The sequence below is a fragment of the Peromyscus leucopus genome, chromosome 5, assembly GCF_004664715.2.
Source record: "Peromyscus leucopus breed LL Stock chromosome 5, UCI_PerLeu_2.1, whole genome shotgun sequence".
Taxonomy (NCBI): domain Eukaryota; kingdom Metazoa; phylum Chordata; class Mammalia; order Rodentia; family Cricetidae; genus Peromyscus; species Peromyscus leucopus.
In genome coordinates this window covers 139,170,769-139,187,701 of record NC_051067.1, presented here as the reverse complement: position 1 = coordinate 139,187,701, position 16,933 = coordinate 139,170,769, and the positions used below count along the sequence as shown (strand labels likewise).

Here is a 16,933-nt window from a genome sequence, read left to right as displayed (position 1 = left end):
CACAAGTAAAATAAAAACAACGACTCAAGTGGAATATGTACACAGACACATTTTTAATGTACAATCATACACGACTGTGTTAAACCAAATGCTGGTATCAAGCACAAACCATAAGCTTCAACAACAAACCCGTAGTGAGCACACTCCTCCAATAACACAAAAACTCTGGGATGTATCTTCTCCACACATACAGGAAAACAAACGAAGAAAGAGGTATGAACATATTTTAAGATTAAAAACAACAAAGCCAGGCAGGCCCTCAAAGAGTCGGGGGCAGGAGGAGGGGAACTTCAAGGCCACCCCAGACTACACAGAGACCATATCTGAGGGTGGGGAGGAGACAGACAGAGAGAAATTACGTTGCATGAAGTCAGAGCCAAACAGAAGAAGAGAATGTTCTATCCCACCCAGCTCAGAAAACAAAGCAGAGAAACAGGACTATGTGTGCCTGGAGATATAAAAACAAAACACAGTTTAGGAATAATACTCCACAAGAAAAGCCAAAGCTGCAGATGTCCCGACAACTTCCCGAGTGAGGTTAGCATTATATATTTTTAAAAACATCTGCCTGCCCGGTATGCACCAAAGTATACTGCTCTACCTACACCCACTCCCTTAAAAACCTGGACACAATGTTTTCATCTCTATCATTTTTCCTTCCTACTCAATTTCCCTGCCATCTTTCTAAGACCCTACTCTCAAAACAAGCTGTGACGGCCCATCTTTAACGGTTTGAAGGTCTATTAGAACTTGAATTCACACTTACTCAAAAAGCAGATACACCGGCCTCATGTTTCCTTTAAAGGTAACTGGAAAAAATGTAAAGAAGGAAAATATGGAAACTTCGAATGCATATTTCATGTCCTGTTTAGATGCAGCAGCAGATTAAAAGAAAAACACTAAAGAATCACAAGTCAAAGAAGACTAATCAATTTCTGGGAAAGCGACCACCAGAACCCCGACAAAGGGTAAACCAACTCCAACTAAACTCATCCAGAATGTGGGGGCGCTGTGGCATGGGCAGGGTGGGGGTGGGGCACTTTAAAGAGAGACAGCAGCAGAGGTTTTCTGCACAGCCAAGGAATAGCTAGCTACTAGGTCAGTTTTTCTGAATGCCCGCTCACACTGAGGAAAGCAACCAAGTCATTAACAAAAACAACTATCAGGAAGCAATCAATACTCATCTTGGGATTTTACAAAGCATTGCCCCTAGAGCCTTCATATGTAAAAGGCTAAGTTGGGATCACCGTTTTTATCTATCTGTAGGGCATAGAGGCTGAAACAGTGTATTTGAGATCACCATGCCGGAGGAAGATGAATGACCACTTGGCTTCCCAAGCTGCAGAAGTGAAAGCCTTCAAAAAGGGGAACTGCAAGCCTGTGGCTGTTGGAGATGGAACAGAAGAGGGCTTAACAACAGTGGGCGTGGCCTGTTTGAACAACAACAAAAAAAAGGTGGGAAAAACTTAGCAGTTATTCGCCTGTGAAGTGCAAGGTATGGGGGAATTAAACATTGCCTCCAAGTTCTACTCCTCCCAAGGAAGTGACTGAAGGCGGAGGGGAGGGGCAGGCAAGGCAAGGAGTTGTACATTAGCTGAAGTGACTATTAGTTGTGCTGGAGGTTATCGGTTCAAAGCCGCACATCCAGTGTCTTCTTGGCACTCGGGATAAAGCAGGGAACGCAAGGGTAAGCAGCCTGGGCCACACGGAGCCTCTAGTGGCAGACAGATGAGCAATTAGATAAACAGGTAAGTATATGTTATAGGAAGTGTGCGGTTGTGCCCAATTTTAAATAAGAAGGAAACATCTGAACAAATACCCAGAGGTGAGGGAGTGAGCAATGCGCAGAAGTCAGCAACTAACACACCAGTATCTCAAAGCAATTTTACTCTGAAAGCCTTTGAAGTGAGCAGCTCCATTGCCACACAACCTCTCCATTCACATTTCAGGGCTGGCATTCTGGGTATCGCCACTTCCTGGCAGTCTCCTACCCAATCTGAGACAACTTCACCCATGACACAGTGATAACAAACTGTCAACGAGGTCAGTTTATTTACATTGGTTATCCCTTCTGCACACAGAGAAACAACAGCAGAGCACTGTTGGAACATGTTTGTACAAAGCTCAAGACAATCATCTGGTTCTCAAAGCAATAATTGATGCAGCAACTTCCAGACTTGTGATTTAAATCAAAGGTGCTGAAGAATGATTATGAATCATGCAATTAAGCTACCAAGCAGGATGTTGCTGAGCGAAGGAACTCACAGCACCATAAAACTGTCAAAAATAAAAACAGTAACTCCCATGAAAACGCTAAGTAACATCTTCCTTTGCTTTTATAATTTGTTGATCAGCAGAGCTGAGCTCTAAACTCTGCCGTTCATCGGTTCTAGGTCTTTAGACACATCCTTATCTGTAAAGACCAGCAGGACTGACTTTTCAGATTCCCCCCCCCCCCCCCCCCCCCCCCCCCCCCCCCGTTTTTTGAGACAGGTCTAGCTTTGAACTATGAAGCCCAGGCTGGCCTTGAATTTTCCCTGTGGCTCCTGAGTGCAGAGGTTACAAACCCACTCTTGTAACCACATCTGTCTGCCACAACTCTTTCAATCCTGTTTCTATGTGGCAAGCTATTGCTCAGATGATGTCTGCTTACGTATTTTGAGTGCTCTGGTTTATGCATTCTTGCAATAGTATAGTACAAAATATGCATTCACTGCAAACAACACAAGTTTTGCATCAAGTTGTAAGAATTGGTTTTTAACAAATCTACCTCGACTCTCAAAATGAGGTTACACTCACCCTAAAAAGTATCTTATTCCATCCTTCCTTTAGAATAGTCTTCAAAACTAAGTTTTGTGAGTGTGTGTGGGGGGGGGGTAGTTTAGTTCATGGGCAGACATGGGCTGGGGACGGGGGTGGTGTTCCATCCCAAGCACCACAGCAGAAGAAAAAAGGAGGTGTTTGTAACATTCAGGTAGGAACTGATTTCAAAGTGATGATCAGACTACCCTCATCAGTACTGGAGAAAAGAACCTTTAGTTCTCAGTTCACAAACACTGTCTCAAAGGGCTCTCCCAAGCACTTCAGACAACAGCTCTGAGGAGAGGCGCAGATTCCCAGAAATGACAACCTTAGAGATTCATGCTCATCAGAATGCAGAGCGAAAATAACCAACATTCGTTGCCAGGCACTAGTATTAACCCAATCTTCACAACAATCCAGGAAGATCACAAGTACCAGCACCATCATCTGACAAAATCCACGGCGCACAGAAGCTGAGCAAACTGCTCAAGTTTTTTGGTTAATAAGTATACCGGAGCTCAGGTATTCCAACTAAGAAGCCTGCGCGCTAATCTCCCAAGTCATGCTCCCTACTGGAACCCTGGCGACCTCCAACAGTCCCTTACTAGTGGCAAGTCAGAGTCCTGAACCAAGCACCAGCCGTGTATTTTAAGGAACATAAAGACTGTACACTACCTGAGGTTCCCGGGGGCTTGTGAAGGGCGTGTGTGGAACCACTCGAGCCTCCTCCCTGCGGAGCAAGTGCGGTGGCCGGAGCCGCAGCTCCAGCGGGACGGGGGACTGGTCGGCGTCCAGTCCCGCGAGGGCCCGCCCACTCGCCCTCCCGCCCCGCCCCGCTCCCGGGACACACCTGCGGCCACCCGGCCCACCCGAGGCCCACCGGGTGCGCGCTCACCTCCGGGGACCCAGCCCTTGCGCGTGGCAAGCTGCAAGCGCCACCCAGCTGCGCCACCGGAGCCCGGCCGGCCGCGACACTTGCCCCCGGGGCGCCGGAGCCCCGCCCACATCCGTGACCTGCCCCCGCCAGTCACCTGGCGCCTGACAAAGGTTTCCGCAGACCGCATCCCGGGAGGTCCCAAGTAAATAAAGCCTGACGCTCCCTCCCCTCCCCCTGAGCGGGGGTTGAACCTGGGGATGAAGGGCGGCGGGGAAGGAAGGGAGGGACACAGGAAGAGGGAAGAGAAGAAGAGGCTTGGGGTGGAAAAGACAACGCTCTTTCTCCAGGGTCCAGCTAAGGCGAGCTCTTAAGAGTGACCGACAACAAGGCTCACTCAGCTGTCCAGTCAAGGTGGGAGTCACACACACGTTCATTGTTCCACGTGCAAAGAGTCTCTCGGGCGGTATTCAGAGGGGCATAGAAAACAAGTCCGTAATCAACCTTCATCTCAGGCCCTCCTGTTTCCTTTAAAAAATTATAAGGGGGTGGGGGCATGGTGTCGCGCTCAGTCCGCAATCAGCACTTGAGAGGCTGAGGCAGGCTTGACTACAGAGTGAGTTCAAAGCCCAACTGGACTCCATGTGACCCTGCGGATGGATGGATGGATGGATGGATGGATGGATGGATGGATGGATGGATGGATGGATGGATGGATGGAGGGATGGAGGGATGGATGGATGGATGGATGGATGGATGGATGGATGGATGGATGGAGTAGCCTTGGAGTTGGGAGCAAAGGGATCAGACATTCAAGGTCTTTCTCTGCTACACAGCCAGTTCAAGGGCACCCTCGGCTTCTTGAGATCCTGGGAGCAAGGACAGGAGGGAGTGAGGAGGGAAGGAATGATGGGCACCGACCACAGGTAAGACTCCTCACCCCAGCTATGGGCACCGACCACAGGTAAGACTCCTCACCGAGCATTGGTGGCGCACGCCTTTAATCCCAGCACTTGGGAAGCAGAGGCAGGCGGATCTCTGTGAGTTCGAGGCCAGCCTGGACTACCAAGTGAGTCCCAGGAAAGGCGCAAAGCTACACAGAGAAACCCTGTCTCGAAAAACCAAAAAAAAAAAGGCTCCTCACCCCCAGCTTAAATTATAACCACTCCCCCTCTCTCGGGAACATTTAAGAGGGCAGACCTGTCAAACCCAAGCCAAATTTGGCATAAATAAGACCTTCGGGAGACCTGTCTTAGACTCAGCTCCTGTACTAGGCACCAACAGTTTGGACTGAAAATCAAAATGCACTCACTGAAGTCCCACGGCACTAAAATTATCTCACCTTCTCCGACAGGAAAATGAAAGATACAGAAATTTTCTGAATAGGCCAAGAATCTGTCATTTAAACCTTTAGTTGTGACCTGCTGTTAACCAATCAGTTACTTTCCTGTTTTCGGCTTCCCTGTCCCTACCGTATTAGGAAAGCAACTTTACTAATAACGAACCCCCTTTTTCTACGATTCCCCTTTTTCAGAGCTGCTCTGGCTGTAAAAACAGCCTCTCTTGCTGGGCTCACTGGAATGAACACTCCTTTTATGCAGTAAGTGTGGCTCAGGTCTAGATCGGCAAAGTAAACGCCAGTTAGGATCTGTAAGTTGCATTTATTTTTCAGAATCTCGGGCCTCCTGCAAGCAAGGCGAGCCCAGTGCTCCTCCCCCAGGCCTTTCCTTTCTTTCTCTCTCTCTCTCTCTCTCTCTCTCTCTCTCTCGGACATGAATGTCTATAATGTGTTGCTTCAGGGTTTATGATTAGATATATGGAAAGAAGAAAGCAAGGGTCCTTGAACTGTTTTAACTATGAAAGCATCTATCTAAGTTTGAAAATGACATGAATCAACTCATTTGGTTGATAGCAATTAAAAAAAAAAAAAAAAAAAAAAAGCAGGGAAAACGGGACTCACTTTACCAAAAAAGTAGAAACTGACACACAGTAACCCCTTCTGTGTAAAGGACTTCAGAAATGAATGCAAGAGGCCAGCCACACGCAGCGTCCTACAGGGAAGTCACAAAATACAAAGCCCTCAATTTACATATCAGTAAAATGAAGGTGGCCTCATACTGTCTAAAGAGCTTCCAGAGTTTGTCCTCCTAGGCCCAACTCTATGAAGGAACAGAAGAAATGGGCCATCAATGTTCATAACATAAGTGAGACTTAAAAACACACCCAAACCAAACCTGTTTGCTTCCGGGATCTATGGCATGGCATCGCTCCATTCAGGCTGTTTCCCGAATTTCCTGTGTGTAATAATAACAATGACACACTTGTCCCAGAGCAAACCTTTGTCCCATCTTCTCCACAGAGGTCCCTAGATCCTCGACTTTACCCGGCTCCTAGTCTCTTCAATGACTTTCCCTGATTTTCACTGCCATCTTTGAAAAAAGTACAAATTCAGAGAACTCAGGGTCTTCACTCTGACCGTAATCGACTTTCTAGCAACCCCCCAGCTTTCCTCTTGTATATCCATCAGTCACTGACAGACTGGCTCCTTGATGACACCCACAGCATGTAGCTAACAGTCCTACGCTGTCTCAGCCCGGAGCAGCCTCTTCTTTGTCCTGATACAATTACCTAGCTCACAGGCCTAGGATGGTAACTGCTATGGTTTTCAACATGGTACTTAGCTGAGCTGCCTTTTACTGTTCTGTTACTCAGAACGATTATCTCTAAAACCACCATGTCCCCAGACCCCAGAACATTCAGGCAAAAAATCTGGTTTTCAATATCTCAAGAAACCTAACTAAAATTCGATATCCAACTACAATTCGGCTTTTCAAGTTACCAACAACAAGATTCTCTAGTTTTCATTATTAAAATAGTATGATACTGAAACACTAGCCATATCACACTAACCAAAAGCTAAGAGTGGCAGTATTATGTGCTTGGCTCGTGTAAAATTGAGACGATAGGTAGTTATTAAATCGGACTTGTTTTGAAGACTAAATCCTTGAGATTCATGGAGATAATTAAAAAAAAATAAAAAGCAGGAGCTATGGATATATATAGACCTCAGTGGTAGCGTGCAATGCCCTGGATCCGATGACCAGAGCACAAAAAAGGAAAACAGCTTGGGTTTTCTTTAGTGTTTGTTTGTTTTGAGACAGGGACTCTCTACATAACCCTGGCTGTCCTGGAACCAGGCTGGTCTCAAATTCACAGAGATCTGCCTGCCTCTGCCTCCCGAGTGCTAGGACTAAAGGTGTGCAGCTCACCCAGCAAAGAAGGAAAGAGTGGATTACTCTTTCTCTCCATTACCCGAACAAGTGACGTAGCCATGAGAGATTCTTAAAAAGTGTGGGTCAGTCTATGTTTATTGTCAACATTCTCCAAGCTCTTGTTTTCCCTTGCTGTAATTCAACTTCTGATCTTTTTATTCCCCCATGCAAGTAAGATACTGATGGCTTCCTCTTTCAATTTCAACGAAATCCTCAAGGCTAAAATACAATTCACATAACACATCTCAGAGTTGGACCAGGACGGTTTTGACCATTCCAGAGATGAACGTTCAATTTACAGTTCCCCTTTTAGGGAGCACTATGCACTATTACGGTGGTTAGTACATTTCCTTAACTGCAGTCTCACCCACACAACAGAAGTGGAGCCAGCTACCAAGCAAGAGTGAAAACTGGTTTGCAACCTGTCAGTGGCCCCCTGTGCTTTGAAAATGTCACTGGGATTTTACAAGGAGTCTCCTGGGCTCTGAAGGACGCCTGGTCCAAATAATCTATAAATCACTATTAACAACAAACTGTTACAATGTTCTGGAGGTTTAAGAAGTATTCAACAAGCAAACCTAACAGCAGTCACCTTCGTTTAGAGCGTGAGTGTAGAAGGGCTATGAGGCACAAACCCTAGAATTTTTCCTCTTATCAAAATGCAAGGTGGCCCTTAAAAGTGGAGCTTTGGGAGCTTCTGAATCTAGCTACTATAGGGTAACAAGGACCAGGTTGCCCCTCCTGCATGAGCCAACCAGAAAAAGACCAGATACTATATCTAAACTAATAGTTTCCAAGATGCTAATATCAGGCAATGAAGGCACCCAGTCCTTCAGAGAAGAAAACCAAGCAGGGTTTACACCAGCTTACTGAGCTCCGAGACCTCACAGGCCAGTAGGGACATTCAAGCACACTCCTGGAGTCGAGGAAGTAGAAGCATCAATTGGGGAGAATGTGGAGCTCACAGGACAAAGCACGAGAGCCAGCTAACTGCACAGAGAGCCCCAGAGGTCCTGGAGAACTTCACAGTACCGATGATACACGCGTGTGAGGAGACTGTGAGGGCCCGGACTGAACAGGCAACTGAAAGCATCACAGACATAGTGGACACTCAGAGAGCCAGGAACAGTGGCGGCTCTGTCGGCCCACCTAGAAACCTCCCTGCTCAGCTGGGCAGGGACTCGGAACAGTCTTGCCTTAGTTCTAGGGAGGAGTTAGTCCTGACCTAAATGCTGTTTGGTTCTAATTTTTAAAAAACAAATCATAGGCCGGGCAGTGGTGGTACACGCCTTTAATCCCAACACTCGGGAGGCAGAGGCAGGCGGATCTCTGTGAGTTCGAGGCCAGCCTGGACTACAGAGTGAGCTCCAGCACAGGCACCAAAGCTACACAGAGAAACCCTGTCTCAAAACCAAAAAAAAAAAAAAAAAAAGGAACGAAAAAGGAAAAAAAAAAAACAAAAAACAAATCATAGTAGTATGGTGTGAAAGAACAAGCTGCCTTCTATTGTTCGCCTCCATAGCCCACTAAATTCAAGCAGAATTATATGAAGATATAAATAGCTAGCACACACAAAAACAAAATTTACAATAGCCGACATTCAATAGTCAATATTAAATATCTGAAGTCCAGTATTATAAGACATGCAAAAGAAACAAAAGTATAACTCACGATGATGAGAAAAGTCAGTCACTAACACAGAGCCATGCTGGCACAGATGTTAGAATTAACGGAATAGGATATTAAGACAGTTTATAAAGGTAACAGATAAAATTTTCAGTAGAAAGAAGGAAGGAATACATTTCAGCATCTAACTTTTAGAATGGAAACAGGGCAAATAGCAGTGACTTGGATTAGCAGGTACTTAGAGAGGAGACACTTCCTAAAATGAACTACGTGGAGAAAAAGGAATTGAAATTAAGAAAAGAAGATTAAAGAGGTGATATCTACAGTTAGATCCCCTGCACAGGACGACATGGGGACCAGAGACGACATTGACAGCGACGGTGCCGGAGCCTGCCCCAAATCTGAAGAAAGCCAAACTCAAACCTCACACGTTCCATCAACACAGAGACATAAAAGCTGAAAGAATTCATAGCCAACAGACTCACGCAGGAAAGTTCAAGAAATCCCTCAGACAAAGAAAGTGAGCCCAGACTTCTGGAAACGCATATCTATCCAGGAATGAAAATCACTAGAAAGAATAGCAAAAGAGATAAGTATATGTTATTTAAAAAAAAAAATGAAATTCCCTTAAAAGACAACAACTGTTTTAAATTAACAGTGACTATGTGGACTTCATAGCAGATACTAAGTAGAAGGTGTGATCTCAGCGGCACAAAGGCGGGAAGGGGAGAAATGGATACAGGCCACCCTAAGTGTCCTGAAGTCACGTGCTGTGACTCAATTGAATTGATGAGGAGGAAACAAGGATGTGAACCTAAGCCTAGGAAGGCCATGAACACGAGAGGGTTCTCCCACGTGTAGAATCCTTTACCTTTATTTATTTATTTGTTTGTTTGTTTATCTGTTTGTTTGTTTATTTTGTTTTGTGTGCGTGTGCCGTGTGTGGAGGTCAGAGGACCACAGAACGAAGCAGTTCTCTCCTTCGGCCACGTGAGTCTTGGGGGATGGAGCTCAGGTCTTCAGCCTTAATGGCAAATGCTTTTACCAGCTGAGCCACCTCTGAAGATCGGAGTCTATAATACATAGGACATAAAAGTGGAAGGGGGTGGGAAGCTGAAGAGAGGGGGTGGAGAGGGAGTGGGGGAGAACAAGGGGGTAATAGGAGTAGACTCAGGGTTTCTCTTATGTGTGGATCCAGATTGAGCACATGAATGCAGAAGAGGGGATGTTTAGGATGTAGAAGAGGAATGCTAATTGGAATACAAAATCATACAGCCATGGTGGAAATAAGTTTCAAGGACGTTCAAAAACTTACCATAGGACCCAGCTCTTTCATCCCTGGCATACACACGGAGAATTCCATACTCTACCACAGAGACATTGCACCTGTGTTCACTGCCCCCCTATTTACTCCAGCAAGGAATGGAATCCACCTAGTTATCCATCAACAGACGAATGGACAATGAAAACTTGATACCTATATGAAACTGAATATTATTCAGCTCTAAAGAAAAATGAAATCACGAAATTGGCAGGAATATTAAGCAAGGTCATCCAATCTCAGAAAGAAAAAGCTGCATGTTCTTCAGATGAGGTTTCTGTCATGAAATGTATACATGTAAGTAAGTGAACAAATGTGAGTGTGGATACAGGATATCATTTAGAAAGGAGAATAAGAAAAGATTTAAAATGACAATGAGTTCACATAGTATAATTTATGTAATTCTTTTGAATGCACTGTCAAGGTCTAATGCATTTTCCATATAAAATAAGTTCTTAAATGTGCAGTATCCACATTTGATCCCACGAGAGGCTTTTACCTTACTCAGTCCTGGGTTTTAAATGACATATTTCACTGAATAGTCCTGTGGGATACAGTTCTTTGTAAGTCCTACTAAATTTAGTGTAGTCTATCCTATTATTTAAACAAGAATTTTAGTTATTTACATTATAGAGTGTAAAGATTTTAGATGTGTATCTGTTAGATATTCTAGGCCTGTAGGCCAAAGATGGATGCCCCAACGTTGCAGAGGAACCTTGGGGTGACTGTCCAGGCAGCCAGATGTCTCTGTGGTGTCTATAGTATTGAAAGTTGTTTGCTCTGCACTTCCTGTTTACTCAAGAAATGTTTTATGCCTCTCAGGTCTCTGATGGAGTTGAAGACAAGATAGTTCTAGTTACAGTTTTGTTACCAAATTAAAAAAAAAACTTACAAAAAAGATGTAAAGTGTATAAGGCTGAGAGACATAATAGCTTAAGTTGTTTATCTAAGAAAATGTTTTACAGTCAAAAAAGATATTTTGAGGTTGGTAATAAAAGCTATGATTAAAAAGTAAACTGGCCGGGCAGCAGTGGCACACGCCTTTAATTCCAGCCCTTGGGAGGCAGAGTCAAGCGGATCTCTGTGAGTTCGAGGCCAGCCTGGTCTGCAGAGTGAAATCCAGAACAGCCACCAAAACTACACAGAGAAACCCTGTCTCAAAAAACAAAAAACAAAACAAAACAAAACAAAAAACCCAAAAATGTAAATTAGGGCCAGACAATGGTGATGCACACCTTTAATCCAAGCACTTGGGAGGCAGAGGCAGGTGGATCTCTGAGAGTTCCAGGCAAGCCTGGTCTAGGAGTGAATTCCAGGCCAGCTAGAGCTAAACCCTGTCTCAAAAAACAGCCCCTCCCCCAAAAAAAAGTAAATTAGGTACAAAACTTTTGCCTCACCAAGATAGTATACATAATACTGTACTTTCTCTGAATTGGTTAAATACAAATGGACTGGATTTTGTAAATGTAATTCTTACCTGATAACTGTTTCTTACTATATATACAGTTTTACTATGATAGATTTAAAACTTTTCCTTTTTATTTAGACAAAAAGGAGGAAATGTTGTAGAATAGTCTTTTTGTACACTGTGAAGATGTGTCACTCTGATTGGTTTAATAAAAAGGTGAATGGGCAATAGCTAGGCAGGATTTCCAGGAACAGAGGATGCTGGGAAGGAGAAAGGAGGAGTTGCCAGAGGATGCAAAGGGAACAGACATGCAGAATGAGAGGTAAAACCACAAGTGAGTCACCTGGCAACATGTACATGAATAGAAATGCGTCAATTTAAGTTATAAGAGCTAGTGGAACAAGCCTAAGTTATAGGCTGAGCTTTCATAATTAATAATAAGTCTCCATGTCATTTTTTGGGGGGGAGCTAGCTGCCCAAAGAAAAATCCACCTATAGAAAATGTTTTGAAAACAGTGACAATATAACATTATGAACATACTAAATGTCATTAAATTGTATCGGAATGGTTAATTTTATGTTTTTATGTTTTACCTTGCTTTAAAAAAAGTGTGTGGGGGAGTGGAGGGTGCAAAACCTGCCAAGGATGGCAACACACAGCTGTGATCCTAGCACTCAGGAGGTTGACACAGAAGGATCATCAAGTCTAGTTCTGCTTTGGCCCTAGAATGAGAACTTGTCTCAAAATAATTAATAGATGGATGGATGGATGGATGGATGGATGGATGGATGGATGGATGGATGGGTGGGAGGGTGGATGGATGGATGGATGGATGGATGGATGGATGGATGGATGGATGGGTGGGAGGATGGATGGATGGATGGATGGATGGATGGATGGATGGATGGATGATGGATGATAGATGATAGGTAGGCAGGTAGACAGATAGACAGACAGATAAGGGGCCGGATATGGCTCAGCAGTTGAGTACTTGTTCTTGCAGAGGACCCAGATTTGATTCCCAGAGCCTCACAACCAACTGTAACTCTAGTTCCAGGGTATCTGATGCCTTCTTCTGACTTCCACAGGTACCGCACACACATGGTGCGCGCGCGCACACACACACACACACACACACAGTGCACAGACACACATGCAGACAAAACACTTATACACATGAAATAAAATAAATCTAAAAGTTGTTTTTAGAAACACATGTTAGCTGAGGGCAGGGCTGTGTACCTATAGCCCAGCCCTATGGGAGGCTGAAAGGCAAGAGGATTACATGACCCCAGGAGTACAGCATGGGCAACACTGCAAGACTTCATCACAGAAAAAAGAAAGGAACAAAGGAAGAAAGACATCCCACTGATGAGATGATGAGGGCTGAGAAAGGAATCTCTCATGTCAGTCTCCTCTTGTCTTCTGTGTTCTTACCATGATGTAACTCTATTCCTCTTGCATGAACAGCAGGCTCCAAGCAAAACACACCTTTCCTTTATATACAGCATAGTTCTCATTTCTCTGCGGGTGAAAGTCTTGCTCAGCCTTCAAGCTATAATTCAATACAAGCACCTTCCGGAAGTTTCCTCATTCCTATCAACATTTTAACTACATCGCTTGCCTTCCACCTCAGTGACCTGTGATTATTTATCTTCTCTTAGACAACTGTCATCAACAACCAGATGTGAGTCATCCTACCATTCCCACAGTCCATAGCATACTCTTTTACAAACAGCATGAAAACAGATATTTGTTGGAGAAAATAGATCAATATAAAACAACTTTTCCTTATAAATCTTAGTGTTCATTTGAATGTGTTTTCCTGGGAAAACATTTGACTCCAGCATGTTTAAGCCACATCACAATTTTCTAATGAAACAGATAATAAAATATTTCCACACAACAATGTTACTATTTGCATTCTTAGCAGTAATTGCTGATAGTCTTAACTATAACTGTCATAATAATAACGGCAAACATTCACACAGTATTTCTGTGCAGGCCCTCCAAGCATTTTGTAGATGTTAATTCATTTTATCCTCACAATACCCCTATGGGCCAAGTCAATGACCAGTCCCAATCTATAGGCAAAGAAACTTCAGAAAATCAAAATACCTTGCCCAAAGGTCATCAAGTGTGGCTGGGATCCAAACCCAGGTACTGGTTTCAGATCCCAAGCTTTTAAGCAGGTTGTAAAAGCAGCTCAATAAAAAGATCCAGAATATTTTGAGAAGAAAGAATCCTGAAATACAATTTTCTTGATGTGACCTCCTATTATTCCAATAATTTCTATATAAATGATACATGTACACTGCTTTAAATATATGCTGATTTACATAATTTTTACTGTTACAGTGAAGAGACTGAATTCTATAAATAGAATCACTGAGATATTATAATTATATTCTAGCTCCATTTAGCAGTGGTCTAGAGGAAATAAAATTTGATCAACAATTAGATATTGCTCTTGGGAGGAAACATACATCTTTAAATTTGACATCCAACTGAATCTGTGCCCTAACCCTAAGAAGTCAGTTCTTCTCTATTAATCTTATATGCAGAGATGTGCTGTGTTTATGATGCACTGAGTAGTTTTATATGGCACTGGAATTTAGGGTAGACCCCTTGAGTTTAAATTTGTCTAAAATGATTTATATGATATGGCCAGTAGCTTTAATTCACAGTTAACTGTTAACTCATCTTCCTTTTGAAATGCTGTATGTTCAGACTTTATTAGTGGAGACAGACTACAGACACAACCACCCACTGTTTATTAGTAGGCATCCTTTTGCATGCCAGCAGGGAAAACTACTTTCCACCATGTTTCTTATGATTCAGTAGATTATAGCACGAATAGGTGAAGTTTATTTGTTTTCTAGTTTGAGCTCTTGGGCTCAGAACTAACATTCATTTATGTGAATTTACATCTTACCCAGTTTTAAAAATAACCTCGCCGGGTAGTGGTGGCGCACACCTTTAATCCCAGCACTCGGGAGGCAGAGCCAGGCGGATCTCTGTGAGTTCGAGGCCAGCCTGGGCTACCAAGTGAGTTCCAGGAAAGGCGCAAAGCTACACAGAGAAACCCCGTCTCAAAAACCAAAAAAAAAAATAAAAATAAAAATAAAAAAACCTCAAGCTTTCTTTCCCTGTAATGTTTCTCTATTCCTCCCAAATTTGAATCGCAGTAACATATCTTTTAATGATACAATGAGGTAATAGAAGATGAGTATTGTTACTCAGAGCCATTTACAGAAAAGGAAGAGAAGAGAAAAGAAGAATCAACTATTTTTCTTTTTCTTTTTTTTCTTTTTTTTTGGTTTTTCAAGACGAGAGCCTGTCCTGGAACTCACTCTGTAGCCCAGGCTGGCCTCGAACTCCCAGAAATCTGCCTGCCTCTGGCTCCCGAGTGCTGGAATTAAAGTCGTGCACCACCACTGCCCGGCAGAATCAACTATTCTTAATTGTGATTTCTTTTTTGCAATGTGTTTTGAGACAGGGTCTCACTATCTATCCCAGGACTTGAACTCTTGATACTTCTACCCCAGGCCCCCAAGTGCTGGGATTATAGACATGTATCACCATACATGGTTCCTGATTCTAGATTCCTGGCTGGATATCAATTATTGTTAATATATTTCCAGTTGACTTAGCGAATGCTGCCACTTACTGCAAACTAACATTTCATTTAGCTAACAATATAATAAAATTTCAATTTAACTAAGCAAATACTGATTACCTACTAAGTATATAACACTCCATGGCACAGTAGGTATATGAATTAAATTAAAATTAAATTTAAAAAAACTTTTGGGCCTACCATCTCTTGTGTCTAGAACAAGAAGTAAAGGTTATTAAATAAAGGAATCATAAGATGACAAGCAGAACTATCAAAATGCTGGGCTTTCTTCGTTGAGGGAGAAGGGTGAAGCTCAAGCTGTATCTATTATAATTGTATGTTTTTAAAAAAAGTATATTTATTTCATGTGTGTATACATATGTATGTGGGCCTAAGAGTGCCATGACATTCACGTGGTAATCCGAGAACAACTTTGGGGAGTCAGTTCCCTCCCTCTATCACGGGTGCCCTGGGGGTAAAACGCAGGTCATCTGGCTTGGCAGCAAGTGCCTTAGCCTTCCAAGCCATTTAACAGCCTATGATTTTCTACCTAAAGGTATTTACGGGAGCTGGAAAGATGGCTCAGTGGTTAAGAGCTCTTGGGGCCTCCTCCAAAGGAACTGAGTTCGATCCCAGCACTGGATAGCTCACAACCACCTGGAACTCCAGTTCTAGGAGATGTGATGCCCTCTTCTGGCTTCTGAGAGCACCTGCACACACTTGACACCCACAGATGCAGTCACACAGAGATAAATAAAAATGAATCTTAAATAAATAAAATGCTGATAGGTGCAAAACTTACATAAATATATAAACTTACTGTCTCAATATATAGAAGATATATACACTGGGAACTAAAAGAAGAAAGGATTAAGAATGATTCCATTTCAATTTCTTAAAGATGGACTTTGTTTACCGCTCTAGAACGGCAGTGTGACCTGGGAGAATGGAGCGGATAAATGAGAAGGACCAAAGTCTTATGCAATATTCAACTTTATTCAGAGCATCAGACAATTTATACTCGAGTGAGTGTTAAGAGGACTCACGTGAGTAAACTGTACAATCACAAGGGCAAGTTGCACATGGTAGACAAGCACACGTGGCAAAAAAACAAAACATGTTTTTCCATAGAGGAAGATAAACAAATAACACAGCCCAGTGGTTCTCAACCTGTGAGTCACAATGCTTGCCGGTCAGATGACCCTTTCACAGGGGTCGGCTAAGACCATGGAAAACACAGATGTTTACATTATGATTCAGAACAGTATCAAAATCAAGGTGACAAAGTAGCAGTGAAAATAATTTTATGGTTGGGTGAGTCACAAACAATGAGGACTTGTATTAAAGGGTCACAGCATTAGGAAGGGTGAGATCCACTGCTGTAGCCAGCTGTAATGAATAATCTGGAGTTCACTCACCCCCATCCAGGGCGCCTGGGAGGGGCCAAAAGCCCATTCCAAGAACAATTCTGTGTTTTTGAAGAAACTGAGGTTATGAGACCTTTGTTTTGTTTTCTTGGAGTTTTCTCACAAGCACTCAGAATTCTCCTCATGGGACTCCATCCTTGGTACATGTTCTGGCAGACTTAGTAAAAGGGTTATTTTAAATGGCTTAAAAATAGGCTGCTCATGGTAGGATATGACTGTAATCTCTGCCAACTCAGGAGGCAGAGGCAGGAGGACTGTCACGAGTTGAAGGCTAGCCTGGTCTACATATGAGTTGCAGTCAGTGTAAGATAGTAAGATTGCCAAAAAATAAAGTAAAATGCACATTAATTAAGTCCTATTTAAGTAATCACATTAGTGATGATAGTGTTACTATCATACAGAAAACTTGTTTGTCCTATAGGATAAGGAAACATGCTGGGTACATGCCTTTAATCCCAGCATTTGGGAGGAAGAGGCAGGTGGATCTGTGTGAGTTCAAGGCCAGCCTGGTCTACAGAGTGAGTTCCAGGACAGCCAGGGCTCTGCAGAGAAACCTTGTCTTGAGAAAACCAACAAACAAAAG

The 16,933-nt window shown here is 43.2% G+C and overlaps 1 protein-coding gene across 3 annotated transcripts in view; it reads right to left on the bottom strand.

Annotated features, from left to right (window-relative positions):
- The window catches only part of LOC114690094 (serine/threonine-protein kinase Sgk3), a 120,273-nt gene that overhangs the window by 60,826 nt on the left and 42,514 nt on the right, over positions 1-16,933 (bottom strand). Inside the window, exon 1 of one of the 3 annotated variants that reach the window (XM_037206411.1) lies at positions 3,698-3,783. The exons of 1 other annotated variant lie outside the window; for it this stretch is intronic. The gene's annotated coding sequence lies outside the window, so the exon portion shown is untranslated. Of the gene's footprint in view, positions 1-3,477; positions 3,584-3,697; positions 3,784-16,933 lie in introns of those variants that run through there. One more of the 3 variants, XM_028864540.2, reaches the window with a different exon arrangement.